The 16,926-nt window shown below is 41.3% G+C and overlaps 1 long non-coding RNA gene across 1 annotated transcript; it reads left to right on the forward strand.

The window, feature by feature from the left end:
- Positions 1-733: 733 nt before the first annotated feature.
- LOC139140971 (uncharacterized) lies at positions 734-15,472 on the forward strand. The gene is made up of 2 exons (XR_011554111.1): positions 734-905; positions 14,695-15,472. It is a non-coding gene; the product is annotated as an uncharacterized lncRNA (long non-coding RNA).
- The last annotated feature ends 1,454 nt before the right edge of the window (positions 15,473-16,926 follow it).

Raw genomic sequence — 16,926 nt, forward strand, 5'->3', positions numbered from 1 at the left:
GCAAGGGCTAAAATACGACTATTATTTCCCATACATTTTTGTTTCAATATACGTCAAAGTACCATATTATATGTAATAACACGCATGGTTAGAATTTCTCGGAAAAGACTGGTTGGTTGCCCCTTTTTGATTCAAATGTACTAACACGTGTACTACTCGTATGGTTTTTTTTTTTGCTCTAACGGTGTCATACACACGTTTTATTTTCTGTGCTGAAAGCAAATTAATGCCATTCTTGTCGAGATTACAAAAATGAAAAACAAATCAAGGAAAAAACAGATTTGAAGCATTACGTGAGCACCGTCAGACATCTCGCTCACCAAGAATGTTTACCTGAGAATCCCTGCATCATATTATTTTGACTTCAGATTGTATATTTGTGTCGGGTTTCAATGTTTTTACGATTCGCACTACCGCTTATTTTTTCTTCGGGGCGAAATATTAATACACTACGACCTATAATACTTCAAGTATCACAGATGCCGAGTGATGTTTTTGCTTATATGGCGACCGATACCTTTTGGCGGGAAAAGCCACCCCGATTCAACAGGTCACGGGGTGACATACGAGGCCTATTATTGGCTCCTGCCCTCACTAGCAGTGTCAGTCCCTTGAAAGAAAGGTGAACCCCCTTCTTTTTTGGGAAGCCATTAAAATGATAATCATCGTTTTTAATTGCGTTGCACGGCAACACCTGACACCTCTGTACTTCCGTGACCTTTCTGACGTTTGAATTGAACAGTACGGTCGTATTGTTTACGTCTCTTGTTGACCAGCATTTTACCATTGCCGGACAAATTGTCATGTTTTATCGCAAGGGTCGCTAGTCCTGCTAGTCGCGCGTCCGCCGACGTTCGGTTTAGTCTTTCCGCCAGACCGTAGACGGCTTTAAATGGGCCATTTAGGTAGGCATGCTTTCTTTCATAGTATATCACAGAGTACACATGAAATGTGATATGTTTGTTGGCTGCCATGTTTAAGAATGATTGCAGTAGTTAGGGCGTGGGGAGAATTATCAGGGGGGGTGGTGCAATGGGAGGGTCACTATTTTTCATACATGGGAGGTTCATTTTATTGCTTGCATAAACCATAGTAGCCATTGTTTTCTGCAAGGACGGAAATGGTTTATTTGTAACTTTTGGATAGACTGCACTGAAAGTTGAACGCACAAAGGTAAAGTCTGTGAAGTGATACGGTGACTATGGAATGACAACCTGAAACAGGATACTGAAGCTTTGACTCGTACTGTCAAGTACATTTTTTGATAAACGTTTGCAACACTTACATTTTTCTCAAAATTACTAGCTTCATTTCATCTCTTGTTTCAAAAAAATAAAATGGTGACAGATAACTGTTGGAAAACGTAAAACATAAACTTTTGTTGTCTATCTTACCATTTCAAACGAACAAAATAACCTTCGGTTGGAGTCATGAACTTGACTTGAACTGAACATGTGTTTCGTGTGTAAAAATAATGAAACAATAAAATGGGAAGGGACATGAAGAATTAATGAGCGAGCAAAGCAAAAAAATTACAGAAGTAAAGAATTAGTCTATTTCACTACTTCCACCTCAACCACCACCAAGGGGATCATCATCATCATCACCATCATCATCATCATCATCATCATCATCAACATCCTCCTCCTCCTCCTCCTCCTCCTCCTCATCATCATCATCATCATCTTCACCACAATTACCATCATCATCATCATCATCATCATCATCATCATCGCTTTCAAACTTAATATTCATCAAAATCAATGTTCATGATTTCTGTATGCCAACGTTGTTTGTAGCCCTATTTATTCAGATAATCAACTGAAGCAAACACAGTATTGGATTGTGCAGTACTTCATCCTTGATTTTATTTTTCTATTGATTTTATTCTTCCATTCTCAACGCAACAGCACTCAGTCCTATTTTACCTGGATTATATATATATATATATATATATATATATATATATATATATATATATATATATATATATATATATATATATACAGACATATACAGATTGCAATGACGAAACATCAACAGCATTGTATATATATAGAGAGAGAGAGAGAGAGAGAGAGATATATATATATATATATATATATATATATATATATATATATATATATATATATATATATATATATATATATATATATATATATATATATATATATATATATATATCACAATGCTGGTTAATGTTTTCGTCCCTCCAATCTGTACATGTCTGGTTACTAATTCTATGTGTGGCAATTGTGCTGCTACTGTAAAGTGAATTTTAGAACATAACATTGCCCACTGACTACACAAACAAGCTGTGCTTGGGAAAAGATTGGCATTTCAATGCGGAGTCTGGAATGACCAATAAAAATATCCACCAGAAGGAGATGTTGTCACTGCTACTGCAAGTCTGTAATAGCTCGGGAGGAGGATCGCTTGATTTTAGTCACCAAGGAGAGGGGGAAAGCCGTTTTTTGTGCAAACAATTCAGATTGAAAAGCGCCAGCCCCCCACCGCCCCCCCCCCCCGCATTTAACGTGTTAAAGCCCTTACTGTGCCACTGGCGATGCTTACGTCACACTTCGATCATAATAAAAGGGTCTCGATGCGAAAGTTTCACGCTCTGTTATTCCTAATACGAGATTAACTTCAACCAACGCTGAGCGAAAAGTATGGAACGTGCATGTATTCATTTCGATTTGCAATCTCAGTAGACATGGCGTGGAGTTAAAAACTAGCACAAAACATTTAGAAATAAATGGGCGAGATACGGTGGTGGAGAGACATACTGACGGGGGGCGCATACATACATACATACATATATAAATATACATACATACATACATACATACATACATACATACATACATACATACATACATACATACATACATACATACATACATACATACATACATACATAGACATACTACCTACCTACCTACCTACCTACCTACCTACCTACCTACCTACCTACTTACCTACCTACCTACCTATCTACCTACACGTCAACGACCGGTCAACGACCTGGCGAAGTAAAAAATAAGATAAATCTCGCGAAGTAAAAAACACCGAGAAGAAGTCATACAAGAGGGAATTCTTTTTCCTAGGAAAATTAAATTGGTCTGAAAATAAGGTAGATGGACACATGTTGTCATGGCAACACGTGCACGACTCGGATAGTATGTTTTCCCCAAGGTAGTACATGTAATGAATTTCATGCGATGAAGTTGCTTCACAGACCATCGATCTGAAACAAAGGGATTGTGAAGGCAACTGACTTTTGATGTGCTGAATCAGTCATCACCGTCGTTCTCCTTCGTAGCTATGGCGACCATGATGGTAATGTGTTATCAGACAGTACGGAATGAATGCGCATGAGCAGAAAGAGGTCTTAACTAGAGAACGGTAAACAACCGTCACATGCAGTCTACGTTAGATTTTCAAATATTAATGCTGGATGATATTCGCGCCTTTGACTCATATTTACATATTCAAATCCGGTTTCTTTTCTTTACTTGTAATTTCACAATAGAACAACAATTGATTATGGGCCAGCATAATGGACAAGGACAAATTACAGATACCATATATTAATATAGCACGAAGACAGGGAATCCGACATCTTGTGTCCAGTTGTTACGAATAAAATTGACTTAAACAATATTTGTGAGTGACTCGGTGATAGATGTTTATGTTGACCACTGTGTCAAGCAATTTATAAAGCTGAAGCTTGCCGCAGTTACACAAGTCTGGGCTGCCGGCCATGAGCACAAGCCCACACAGTATGATGCATTTCCATCACGGTTCTCGAACCCCAACCTCAGCCAATGCATACACTAATGGCTGCCTCGCCGCACAAGGACCAAACAAGTCCAACAAGATAAACGGTAAATACAAGCGCCCTCGATGCCTGCTCGTAAATTCTACAACGGTTGTACAGTCAGCCTGAACATCTCCCGTCCTCAGTTCAAAAAAGGGACCAAACTTGATCAGAATTTTTCTCATCTCTTGCTCATCGGCCTTGGCGTTTAGGAAGGAAGATCGCACAGTTACATTTTAGTCCTAATAGAAAATGGGACACATGATTCATGACGTTAAAACGCATTTGAAATGGTGTTGGCGTAATTGGTTAAGCCATTATATGATATATATATATATATATATATATATATATATATATATATATATATATATATATATATATATATATATGTGTGTGTGTGTGTGTGTGTGTGTGTGTGTGTGTGTGTGTATTTATATATATATAAAATATTATATATAATATTATATATATATATATATATATATATATATATATATATATATATATATATATATATATATGGGGGGGTTGTGTCGCAAAGAAAACCTAGAATAGCCCAATAGTCGATTCCTAAAACACACACTGGATAAATTATGATTTATGAAACTAGTAGTTGGTATAGACAAACATTATAGAGAGCAACAGTCGTTGACAAGTCAAACTTTCAGGCCACGGTTGCTCTGACTATGTGTAGGCCTACACTTTGTGAAACGAAATGTATTGGTCAAAAACAAAGATTCCTGCACATTTAACTTGCGTACCTTCCAAAGAATTGCTTAAGTTGAATGATAGTGCGGTCACCATGAGTTGGCGCATATGTCCGGGTTTGCTTCCATCACAATGATGCGATAAAATATGACAATGTTAGGCTTCACCGCTCATTTTATTTCTACCTTGTCGAGCTGTTTGGTTAAAAGTTAAATTGCTTTCTTAGAGTTGTATGTGTGTATCGGGGAGGATTAAAGTATGTACGACGGCTTTTTAATCATGAATGTGGAGTAAAGAGGGGAGCTGCAGGGTTGAAGTCGGGTGAGAATGTTGTCGTCTGGGGTGCAGGATTTGTAATTATGGTCTGTGCCAATTCTATTGACTTCAACAGAGACTGTAGAGAGTGTCTTGGAGTAATTTCAGACAGGTACTATGCATGATGCAGTCACTGTTCTCACTGCCATTCCTCAGATGTAAAGATCTGCCAGCGACTTGAGCTGAACTGTTTTTCGGGGTGGACCACTGCCGGTAGGTTCGCGTCAGTGTCAGTGGGCCGCATAAACAGCTTCGGACCAGAGATAGCGGTGTAGCTACCTAGTCACATGGTGTGTACTCGATGAAGTTAACGTTATTTTTTCTGGCGTTAGTTTGCAGATCTACCCTGAATCTAGTTTAACCTTGTTCATAAAGATAACACAACCTGGCCCGCGCTGATGGGGGAAAAGGCTTTGTGCCTCGATAGCGCTATAGTCATGCCCGGGCGCGTCACCGTGTAGCGATGTTGACTGTCACTCGGCGTACAGAACTTTTCGTTTGCCGAGGTGCGCCTGCGTCACAAGGGCCTTCACAAATTCTGAATTCATACGTAAATGTTAAATTGTGAATATGGATCCATTTAACGTTCATACATTTAGCACCATGGTCTTTCTCTTTCAGTTTAGCCTTTCCTTTTGGTGTCTTGCCCTAATTTTCTTTGTTTTTAATTTCTGTTCATTTTCGAGACAATAAGGTCCATCCTATATGGTTGAATATAATTGTCCTAATGTGAGGAACACATTGGATAAACGTGATATCAAAGTGATTGGAAAGCTCTCAAAATAATGTTTCACGTAGAAAATGGAACCTAACGCCGGTTGTATTTTGTGAAGCCATGACATGGAATCATTCTAAGACCAAAGACTACATGCACAGGTAAAAGTTGATAACTGATATACCTTTAATAATTTCATGTTTTGTCAACATACGTTTGTCTATAAATGATAGTTTTCAGGTCGTGCGTATTTTGCGCCTTCAAGTTGGTCGGTCGCAAATTCATGTCGGTGTGCAGATTGTTGTGCTCTGAGAATTCAAACGTGGAACACCTCTTCACGGAGTGTATTTCTAATGTCGGTTCTCGGCTGGACACTGCTTTTGAAAATGTTAGGATTTGAACAAGATCTTGCAGCAGGGGAATTCATTTCTGCGGAGTGGAAACCCATTGCTATTGAACACAGTCAAGCCTTTGGCAAGCTTTGCGTACCATTGTGCAAACGCCTCTAATTTTACCCACACTAGTCACGGACACTCCATACACCGTGTACAAATGTTTACGGGCAATAACAAACTTCCCAATATACATGTAAGGTGTAGAGACAGACGGAAGATGTTCCCTTGCCGTCTTGAAAAGTGCCAGTCTCCCTCATGCGGGCTTGCTATGCCTCCATCATGTAGAGTCGCGCCCCAAAAAGTGATGATCGCTGCCGCGGGCGTTCAGACCACTTCCCAGTGATCGAGGTAGCAAATTTTACACCAACTGTAACATTTGCATAATTTCAGCACTTATGACATCGAAGGGAAGAGATTGTTATAAAATTTCCATTTTGAGGGTGCACAAACAACGACAGCCGCGGCAAGCTGAGCTAAACTCACACAGCCACTAAAGCCTGATCGTGTTGAAAAGTGCCGAGTAAGTGTTCTGCTAATGTGCTGAACATTTTCATTCACGTATTAGTTTTTCAAAATGCTGATACACGGAGATAGCACAAGAAGTGGCCTTTTATACCGATGCAACGCCAGTTGTTTCTTTTAGAATCTGAACCATACGGTGTATGAAAGGCGCACCGCGGACGGGAATGGCGGGTACACTGAGCACATTTTAATAAGCGGTCAAACTGCAGCGTAGAGACGGTCGCCATTGTGGGAACAACCATTACCACAAAATGCGCCACAGTGAATGATAAAATTAATACTATCGTTCGGATTTGATCTCTACTAACGAGACCATTAATCGGTCTTCAATTGCCGATGATAGGCAAAGGTTGTCAAATCATAAAATAGGCTGCTTTTCCACCTCTGCTCTGTAGAGGTATGGGAATGAGTGCCAACTTGACGACGCCAATTATTCACCCCCAGAACATATCCTTCCCCGGCCGCTGATATGTGACACATCTTTGATCTGTCAGCTGTGGTGGTGGAAAACTCGGGCCAGCATTGGAAATAGAGTATTTGTCCGGGAATGACACATGCATTCTTTATAAACAAGGTTTTGGTAGGCAGAATTCCAAGCGTACACACACCATAGAATAGTGGTTATCATAAACCCTACAATGACCGATGGCGCGATCTGTTCGCTTGTATTTGTGCCCTTAATACATTAAAACCGAAAAGTGCTGAATAGTTGGACATCATGTCGTGTCTCTGACTCGTTTTCGCGTTACTTCCAAACGGTGAATGAAATTGTGATGACATAACATAAAAATGACGTCATAGAACAGCACTGCAATGGTACGAGCAGGTCGGGCACACTTCTCAGAGCGGACAGGTATATCTGTGTGTATAAGGAGCGTGGGCAAGGCAAATTTTTTCTATATACTGAATCCTGTGTACAAAATGGCGGTTTGTCATCAGTTTTCCGATTAAAAGCAGTTTTTGAACCAACCAAGTGAAACAGTCAATAACTGTAACTTTTGATGTTTTCCCATTATTCACTAAGCAAACACTGGCAGGTACATTTTTGTTTCCTTCTGCCAAACGTATGATATGATGAAATATAAAGCACTACACGGTCTGAATACGTAATGTGTGCAATCAGCAATGGTACTCTGTACAAGTGAATCGTGGTCCGGACGAAATTTACTCACCAACACCAACATCAGGACAGTACATGCTGTGTTGTTTTGTTAAACGAGACATTTCGACATGAGTTGTAAAAGCAGAAGCTGTATTTTATAAACAGGTCAAAGACAATGGGAAAAACCATCAAATGTTTCAACTAACAGAGTTTTAATTGATTAAGATAGTAAGCGCCTTGAAGGAACAAAGTTTAAACTATCACCTACACACTAATCAAGGAAAATTTAACTTGTTCTCCTTCATAATCGGGAATTAAAATCAGGGGTCAACGTACAAAATGTGGGATTAGAGAAAGATGTCTTGAAATTCACCGACGTTCCAAATTCAAAATGGCCGCTATATACCCTGTGTTATATCTATATGGAAAATGAAATTTTCGATTTTCACAGAAACAAGGGCTGTGAAAACTTCAATTGCTCCACATGCATCAAAATGAGTCAACATAAGCAGTAGACCAGAAAAGTGTTGTAAATATTTGAGAGTCCAAAAAATAGTGTCCCCGGGGCGCATTCTACCTTAACACAAAAAACTGCCCTGTACGTGATATTGTTCAAAGCAGGCGTAAAGGTTCGCAATTTCGTGGGAAAACTGATTTCAAGCGAACCAACTATCTGACAGGACAAGGAAGGGAAGGCTCCACATTTGTGATGCACAGAAGCTCATGTTTACACTTTTGATCAGAGAAAGACATGATGAGGGAGCGAAATTAAACATAACGAGATTCTGGGATAAACCACAGTTACTGCTAACAATCTGCACAGAGGGGTTATGATACGGATAATATTGACATTCGTATAAAAGAAAATGTAGAAAGGAAAATTTACGCCCCTGATTTCCTTGACCACAGCGATGAAATCACGTCGTATATCACAACGCGGGCAGTTGGGAGGCGTAAAACCGTTTAATTGCAAATTGGAAGGAGAAGTCGCAAGAAGACGGCAATCGACTGAAAAGCCTAGTAAAAGCCATCGGATATTAACACGGAAGGACATGTGATCAAGGATGAAGATTCAAAGAAAGAAAGAAATAAAATACACTTTCGAATGAAATTTCAGAGTTCTTTCGAATGCAATGAATCTTGGCAGACGCCACAGTATCATGGCGTGGGATACCATTGCCGACTTCAAAGATGGGTGATCCGGAAGTTTGAGAACCCCGTTGCATCTAAAAGTGACATCATCACAAATCTAGCGTGATTGTAATGGGATATACGTAATCTACCTATCCATCTCAATGTCTCAAAGCTGGACATTAGTACATATTTATTTATTAATTCATCGTAATTTTTGCGCCATTTCCACCGGCTTTATCATTGTTCATCCATAACTTAAATGTGGAGTTTTCATGTCAGTCACCCTGCTGGTATATGTGCTGACACAAAGCTTGTTGTCGTGGTGCATGGTACCAACAGAATCGGGCATAAAGGAACATGGCGGGCCACAGTTGGGCACAGACACAAAAGATTATGAGCCACATACCGCGAGACACTGCATACTTGCTTGTACAAACCCGGGAAACTTATACGTGTAGCCGAGCATGAGAGGGGATTATGGCGGGTAACCTAAGGGCATGCCATTGTAATAGCCCCCGTAATTTCTGATGTGCCCAATGGCATAGAGGATAAACAGCAGTATGGGTCTGGTTTGGTGTGGTGTTACTTTGCCCCCTCGGTTCTGATTCTGTGTTAGGGAAAGCATGGCCTGGGAATATGTTTAAAAATATGATCACATTAACAAGCAGGTCTGTGACATAGACTTGACTGTTATATTGGAAGACAAGAACACCTCAGCGAAACGATAGAGCCGTGCCGTATACCAACTACTGTAATTTCCCCGCGGTCTGGTCAATGTTACACTGCAAGGACATCTAGAAACCAAAGAGAGGCTTCCTTTCATCCCTGTACCGTGTACGGCTCGAGAAAAGAGAGAGAAATTGATCCATTGAATTTGACCTCAGCTCAGCTATAAAGCACCCCCGAGACCCGCACATTTGATCGAGTGAACCAGAAAATCGACTTTTATGCAAATAGCTGACAAATACACAAGCGTCTGGGGTGGCGTGCGCCTTCGTCGGAACGTTATTTGTCTACTCTCCAAGATCTCATCATATTTGGGTGCCCTTATCCTGCCCTATGTTATAAACCTGTCACTTTGCGCTGTGACATTCTCTCCTTCCGATACAGGCATTTCAGGTTTGCGTTTGTGCAATTCTGCTCTATGTTCTCCGAGTCACTATATACTACCTTGGGCAACCTGTCAAATGAAATTTAAACTATCACAGTAGCATATTTCAATCTAGTATCAAGCGTTTTGCCGTCATTTTGCCAAACCGAAGCTTCCTTCATGTAAGACTGTACGGATATCGACAAGGATGTCGCTAATTTTTGACACCGCCTTGAAAATGTATGAACCTGCGGTAGCAATCATGTGACCTCGGCTACCGAGGAAATTTGGCAGACAACGAGAAGACGTGGTACAGAACATAACAAATCACGAGACTACGTGAACACGACGCAACGAAACTAATTCGGCTGAGAAAAAAAATCGGAGAATATGCAATAAGATACAACATAAGGCTAGATTGCAGAAGTGAATTAATATCGTCCGGGAGTGTTTTCATACTATGACGTCTTTAGGAACGACTGAAAACGCCGCGCGAAAATGTAACCGCGAAAGTGTGTGTCATTTTTTCCTCACTTAATAATTATATTACCCTCTTAAGATCATAATTGCAGCGACTGTCTATTGGAATAAAGAACGCGAGACAGATCAGATATTTTGACGACCTTGCTGCCCGACAGATCAGTGCTGGCTTGTTAATCGGTAGCAGCGAATGCCGTATTATGTTTGAAAATTGGAAAGATTCGCTCACGTGTCATATGCCGCAGAAACTGTGAACAGAAAAACAACTAGAGAAAGTGAGGCCACGTTCGAGTTAAAATGAAGTCCCTGTACTAGAGAGATGGGTTGGCCAAAAGTAATGCTCAATGCAACGGAATTCAGAAGTCAAACAGTGACTTTGAACAGACTTGGTTTTGTTGATACCACCATTACCGTCAGCAACGATGATCCCTAGCGAGGCTTGAAGCTCGTGAAAGTGTCTTGGCCGAGCGCGGGTCTGGCGAGACTCACTCCAGGGTCGGCGAGACTCACTCCAGGGCCGGTACCAGACCCGCCTACTTACGTTTTGTCCACACGGAGAACTGGAAACGAGTCAAGCTCTTCTTGGAAAAGAAAGGCTGTACCAGTTCTAAACAGAATGATGTTTTTAGTGCTAAACTCTCATGTTTGACCTGTACAGACAAATGCGCAAGATCTGTTTGTATCGGTGTAGGCAACACGGCATTTTCACAGGATTCTGTCGCGCTTTATAAGCAGCGCACCATTTTGTGACTAATCACAGAGGGAAAAGAGAAATTAATTGTCACCGATTTCCTCAAAATGGCGAGTTCGTCTCCGAACATCAGAGTTTTCGAACATGAGCATCGCAGAAAAGAGGCCACGGCACTCCCAGAGAACTTGGACGAGCATTGTATTTGATCAGCGAAGATTCTGAAATCCATGCGAACTTCAACCCTGGGGGCTGTGCTTCTATGAAAAGAGAGACTGAGAAGGGTCGTCTTGATAATGTTGGGTGAAAATCATTTTCAGTTAGAAGTATCAGTTAATTGTAAGGTTCCAATCCGCCTATCTTTTTTATCAAAGACTTGCCTGAATGTCTAATTCAACAATCTATTGTTTTGTACATCATAAACTTTGAAATCTCTCTCCCTTTCTGCATGTTTGTTATTCATCGTTTCTTCTCTGCTTCGTCCCCATGTGCGTGCTCATTCTTTCGCCACTACTGAAATTACCTATGTTCACGTCATCTTTAGTCCCCGTCGGCCCGTCTTCCAATTTTAGCTTTCTCTCTATGTGTGTCTAAGTATGTCCACTCTTTCTTTATAATTTGTGAAGGGGCCGTGGTGTTGAGAAACCTTCAACTGCGACTTTCTGTTGTCTCCATGACACTTAATTTTTTTCTTTATAAGCCCAACGATATTCTAATAACAGAGTATTCGGGCGCGTACGTGTAGAAGTATCATGCCTGTTCTTAAATACCATTAATAATAACTCATTCTGGCTGTCACCACTGGTTTGTGGGACACCTCAATGTGCAACTAGCATCGCCAAAACACTGCATGCATTTGCTCTCAACAGCGTGACTATGTTACCTATATTCGGGGTTTTGCAACCTATACATCACGGGAAATATGGGCATGACAGTAGAAAATCACTAGAGTTATTACAAGTTGACACCCACAAATATCTTTTTAGAGCTCACGTGCTTTAACGATCGGTGATTAGGGTACTCACTAAATCTCCGCAGTGCCCACGATACTCACTGTATTGTCGAAAAAGTGGGTCACTTGCTGAAGTAAACCCGTTCTTTCTGACGACCGGCATGTCTGGCCCCGACAAAGTGGTCGAGCCCCATTTTTTTACTGATCGCGTCACTGCCGCTCTGTTCTGTGCTGTTGCTTCTTCGATCTCCAAGAAAATTTCTGTAGTATTGAACAGCCCAGTTTCTTTCTCAGCAGTTTATGACAACACGGTACGGGTACCGCGTAGCTATTCCTAGCTACGTGTAGGGAGGAAAAGGTGGCAGTCTACCCGCCACTCTCTCCCTCCTACCACACATGGTGTTTTTTTATATGCAATGGGTCAGAGAGGGATTCCCCGACCGATTAATGCACCGTCGATTACTTAAAACCGTCTTCGTTACCCAATAATCGGAAGAACCGATTCTAAAAGCTGCGCCAGATTTTATCATCTCAGTTAAAGCCTTCATTGATCATTTTTTTATTTACGGTGTTCATATTTTTGATGCACGCTTTTCATGCAGCTGACATGGCTTCGTCGCGTAGGCATGCAAGCGTCTCGCGTAACAGACCAGTGACAACTAAGTCAGTTTTGACGGGAGACCTAAGTTCCTGCTATTGACACAGGGTGTCAGGAACTTAGCAGAGATCGGGATTTCAACCTCCGACGCAGACAATAGACATAATAGCAGTGCAAAGCCAACACACACATTTCCTCGCATACATGCTCTACACGATTAAACTAGTTGTGGATTTTGACGTCAGCATGTGCCGTTCGCACTTATTTGCAATCACGGTTCTTCAATAAATAACATAGGACGGACTGAATGAAGTTCAACCCGTGATAAAGTGGACAGCCAGTGACTGACAGAAATAGCGTTATCTACCATGCAAATATCACCCAGGCCAAATTTTCAAAGGAGTTTTTGCTAATATTTGAACTCTGCGAAGTTTTGCTTCAGTTCGAGTACAGCTCCAACTTGGGTATCTGTAGTTGGCCACGTCGAACTTTCCGTGCTTGAAAGAGGCGACTTATTATAAACACCGATATACTTCAAAAGGAGGCTTGAAAAGTTGCACATGAGTTAACATTCTTGATAATACAGGACAGGGCACAGACTCGAATATCATTGTACCATGGAAGCTATATTTTTTAGTAATCGTTTTCCGATCGTAAACAAATGAAGATATTTGAACGTTTTATTTGGTTGAACATGCCGGGTATATTGTGCCACTCTGGAAGACAAGCATATCAGGCCACAATCATTTTTGCACTCAAAGTTGTTATTTTACAACAAGTACGGCGATTTGCAAAACAATGTTGTCACAGTGAAACTGGGAAAGGTATCCAGTATTGATGTTACTAATGAAAGTCATTTGAACGCTGACTACAATGTACCATTTCTATTTTCACCAATCATGTCGTGACTAAACTACGTCAGAACCGGTAAAACGTCATGTGTAGTTTTCAATCTAATACCAGCATAAAATTGTCGATTTGTAAAATAATGTTAGTGTAACATTTTATTGTGAATTCTTGCTCACACTGTGGAAATGAAGAGAGATAACCATAGACTTCATCGAAATCGGAATGTGATGATGTCAATTTTGACTAGCGATGGCATCTGTGGGAATTGGTTGTTTACCCGTCGCCCATTGCGCGATTCATTTTCAGTGAGCCGAAAGAACGGAAGATTCATCAAGGTAATCACGCACACCTAATTTAGAAAGAAGGATAGAGACAACGATTCCAAAAAAAATCTCACGATCTTGCCGTCATATGGGTTGCCTTTCGCTAGGGAAGTTGGCGCTTATTTACACCTACAGCAACAATATGGACACCACGTTTTGTACTTTTGTGATATATCTAAAAAGGGTGGTTAAAAAGAGCGTTTCGCTGTGGCCAGACGTCGATGACGAGACAGAGATGAGGTGGTGCGTTTCTTCAGTCGCAACAGACGATTCGGCATTCTAATCACCAATGACTGTCGCGGGCAAAGTAGGGGGGTTTCGCCGAATGAGAGGATCTGCTCTTGTCCCACCGCGCCTCGTCACAACTGATTGAACAAGGAAAGGCCTTGAAATGCTAAAGATCTAACGAGGGGTCTACACTTGAAGCCACTGGTTGTCGTTGACGGTTCATTAGTCGTAGCCTACGAACAATGCCCAACAATACGGCGAAACAGAACACCGACATATAATGTAAACAGGCGATTGTGTCGGCTGAACGAGTTTCCACACAGCACACTTTTCAGTAAACAGCATTTCTTGTGATTTTTGCAGTGAATATTTACATAACTTTACAAATGCCATACGACGCCATGGACTTCTCTCTCTCTCTCTCTCTCTCTCTCTCTCTCTCTCTCTCTCTCTCTCTCTCTCTCTCTCTCTCTCTCTCTCTTACACACACACACATACACACACATACATACATACACACTCACTGTGAAAATACCCCTTCAAAAATCAGTCGAGTAAAAAAAGAAGTATATCAACGCAATTACAACACCTATTACGGAAAACGTAAAATATATTGGACACTTTTTTCGAAACTCCATAACGAGACGTTTGCGGACAAAAAAAAACAAACTTTGAACTAGACAATATACCCTAGACTCTAATGCTGTCAAGCGAAGTCCGCATGGATATATCTCTGTCTTTACCACCATTTTTTTTTATCTTGTAGGTGTCTGCGTTGTGCCATTTCGCAGAAAAATTGAAAGGTTGCATAGTGACATCAATTCGCTTTCTAGAAAGCGCAGATGTGCCTGGGGGAATGAAGTGGAAGCCACATTCAGTTGACTTCCCAACGTACACAAAGTAGTAGCCAGGGATAGCGGCAGAAGAGGGCGAACCAGGGAGGAACGTACTAGGGCGAGTTCAACCAGCAGAGCGGGATTTTGCGGAGTCAGCTCTGTGCCATGTTTGGAGTAGCACCCAAATGAAAGAACAGCGTTGCAGCGATTGTCTGCGTAACAAATATGACGGGGGCAGACTAGCAGTAGACGCCAATATACAGAAACGGATACGGGGGCGAAATGAAACCACGGAGCCTCTGATTGTCTTTCTGTTATATTTCATTTGGTCTGAACGCGAGTGTGTGCTAACTGGAGCCGTGGAAACATACACCGCCTCGACATTTTTGTAGGAAAGATAGCAGGGTCACCCCTCCTCATCTCTTAATTAGCAAAGGACTAGGACAACGGTGGACAAGAAGAACCGAAAGGACTTTAATGGAGAGAGAGAGAGAGAGAGAGAGAGAGAGAGAGAGAGAGAGAGAGAGAGAGAGAGAGGGAGGGAGGGAGGGGAGAGATAGTATGTAGACACGCACATTATCAGTCATGTGACGGGAGTACAATTTCGCGGGATAGGGGCTTACTAATGTTAACAAGCAAAATCACAGTATATGGTCATTATTACAGTATATTGAAAGCGGCGAATAAAATGTCATGTTATTTTTACAATTGTTGGTTTGCACTTATTGAGACATGTTTTGCTGTTACATACAAAATAAACATAAGGGGGATTCACCAGATGTTTTAGGCCCCATTAAATAGTATATTGGACATCCCAGAACTGTACCTAAATTCAACATGTCAAGGTGTACGTTGCAGTCCCAAGCTGAACAATCTCGACCTGCTCAAAGCTGATAGAACCATAGCTTTGCATATTTTGTATTCCGATATTTGAAACACCGAGGATGTTCGTCAAATGTCGTATGTCGAACATTTTGATAAAGATTTTTTTCCACAACAATAGTTACAGTCCCCTATTGTGTTTGCACTAGCGTCATCTTTTCAGTCACAGCCAAGGAAACGGGGCAGAAAATCCAAAAAATAGGGAACAAAATTACAAGCCTATCTGTTGGGACTGGGGATGGATAAATACTATTCGAACCTTTTCTCTCTGCTACTGATAGATGGTGGAAATGATACAGATATATTATCTGGTTTCCGTAGCAACTCCCAGATGACCCTTGGCAACGCCGTCCGAAGTCATGATCAATGACGGGTGAAGGTGCGGCAATGTGTGCCGTGCCCGACTGACCGCAAGGTTCGGCCGTGGCAATACTAATAGCTGGGCCGAAAACCTATTTGAAAGGCAGAATAATCACCAAATTGGGTAAAACCAAAGATAATTGATGAAACCATATCTCCCGAATGATTATTATATGTATATATAGCCATATAAGCAAATTCGTTGCCATGGTGACATGACACTTTCTTCATCTTGCACCCATCACCTACTCATTACTGTGATACTTTTAGTAAAAACTTATGATATGGAATATACCGGATACTAAAAACAAGATTGATACTGGCAACGCCGTGCATAATGAGCAGATACGAAAATCCGACAATTCGTAAGTCACACAACTTTGTCTTTGTTCATATACCTTGTCAAAAAACCCCCGCTTTATGGGCAACTTGTAATAAATGTTGCTAAAAGAACCTCGTAGGAAACGCTGCACTCGACGGTTTTGTGAAAGTTTGTCACAAAACGACGCTGACCGTTTAAAACTATTCTTAGAACGGGAATCTGGGAGCTTAGGTGCGGTTTTTTTTCTCCGAGTGAAGCTACGACGACTTGTAAACCTGGCACGCAAGATATGGTGAAAAGAGAGGCCGTGAAAAAAAATTGTACAAGTTTCAATGAAACTCCGAATCCACTCAATGACACAAGAATATGCATATTGACGGGAACGTGTCCGCCATATTGTGTTGCACACCTCCCACCCCTGCAGGAACCATTTTGTGCCAGCTTGCCAACTTACACACCAGCACTGGCTTTGACCGTTCGGTTTCTTGTGCTCGGATGGCCATGCTGTCCGAAAATAATTAAATTGTTGTTTCGCATCGAGATGGGTGGGAGTGGGGGTCGACGCCGATATTCGGGAAGCACACGTGAAGGCGCATCA

Source organism: Ptychodera flava, chromosome 9 (genome assembly GCF_041260155.1).
Source record: "Ptychodera flava strain L36383 chromosome 9, AS_Pfla_20210202, whole genome shotgun sequence".
Taxonomy (NCBI): Eukaryota; Metazoa; Hemichordata; class Enteropneusta; family Ptychoderidae; genus Ptychodera; species Ptychodera flava.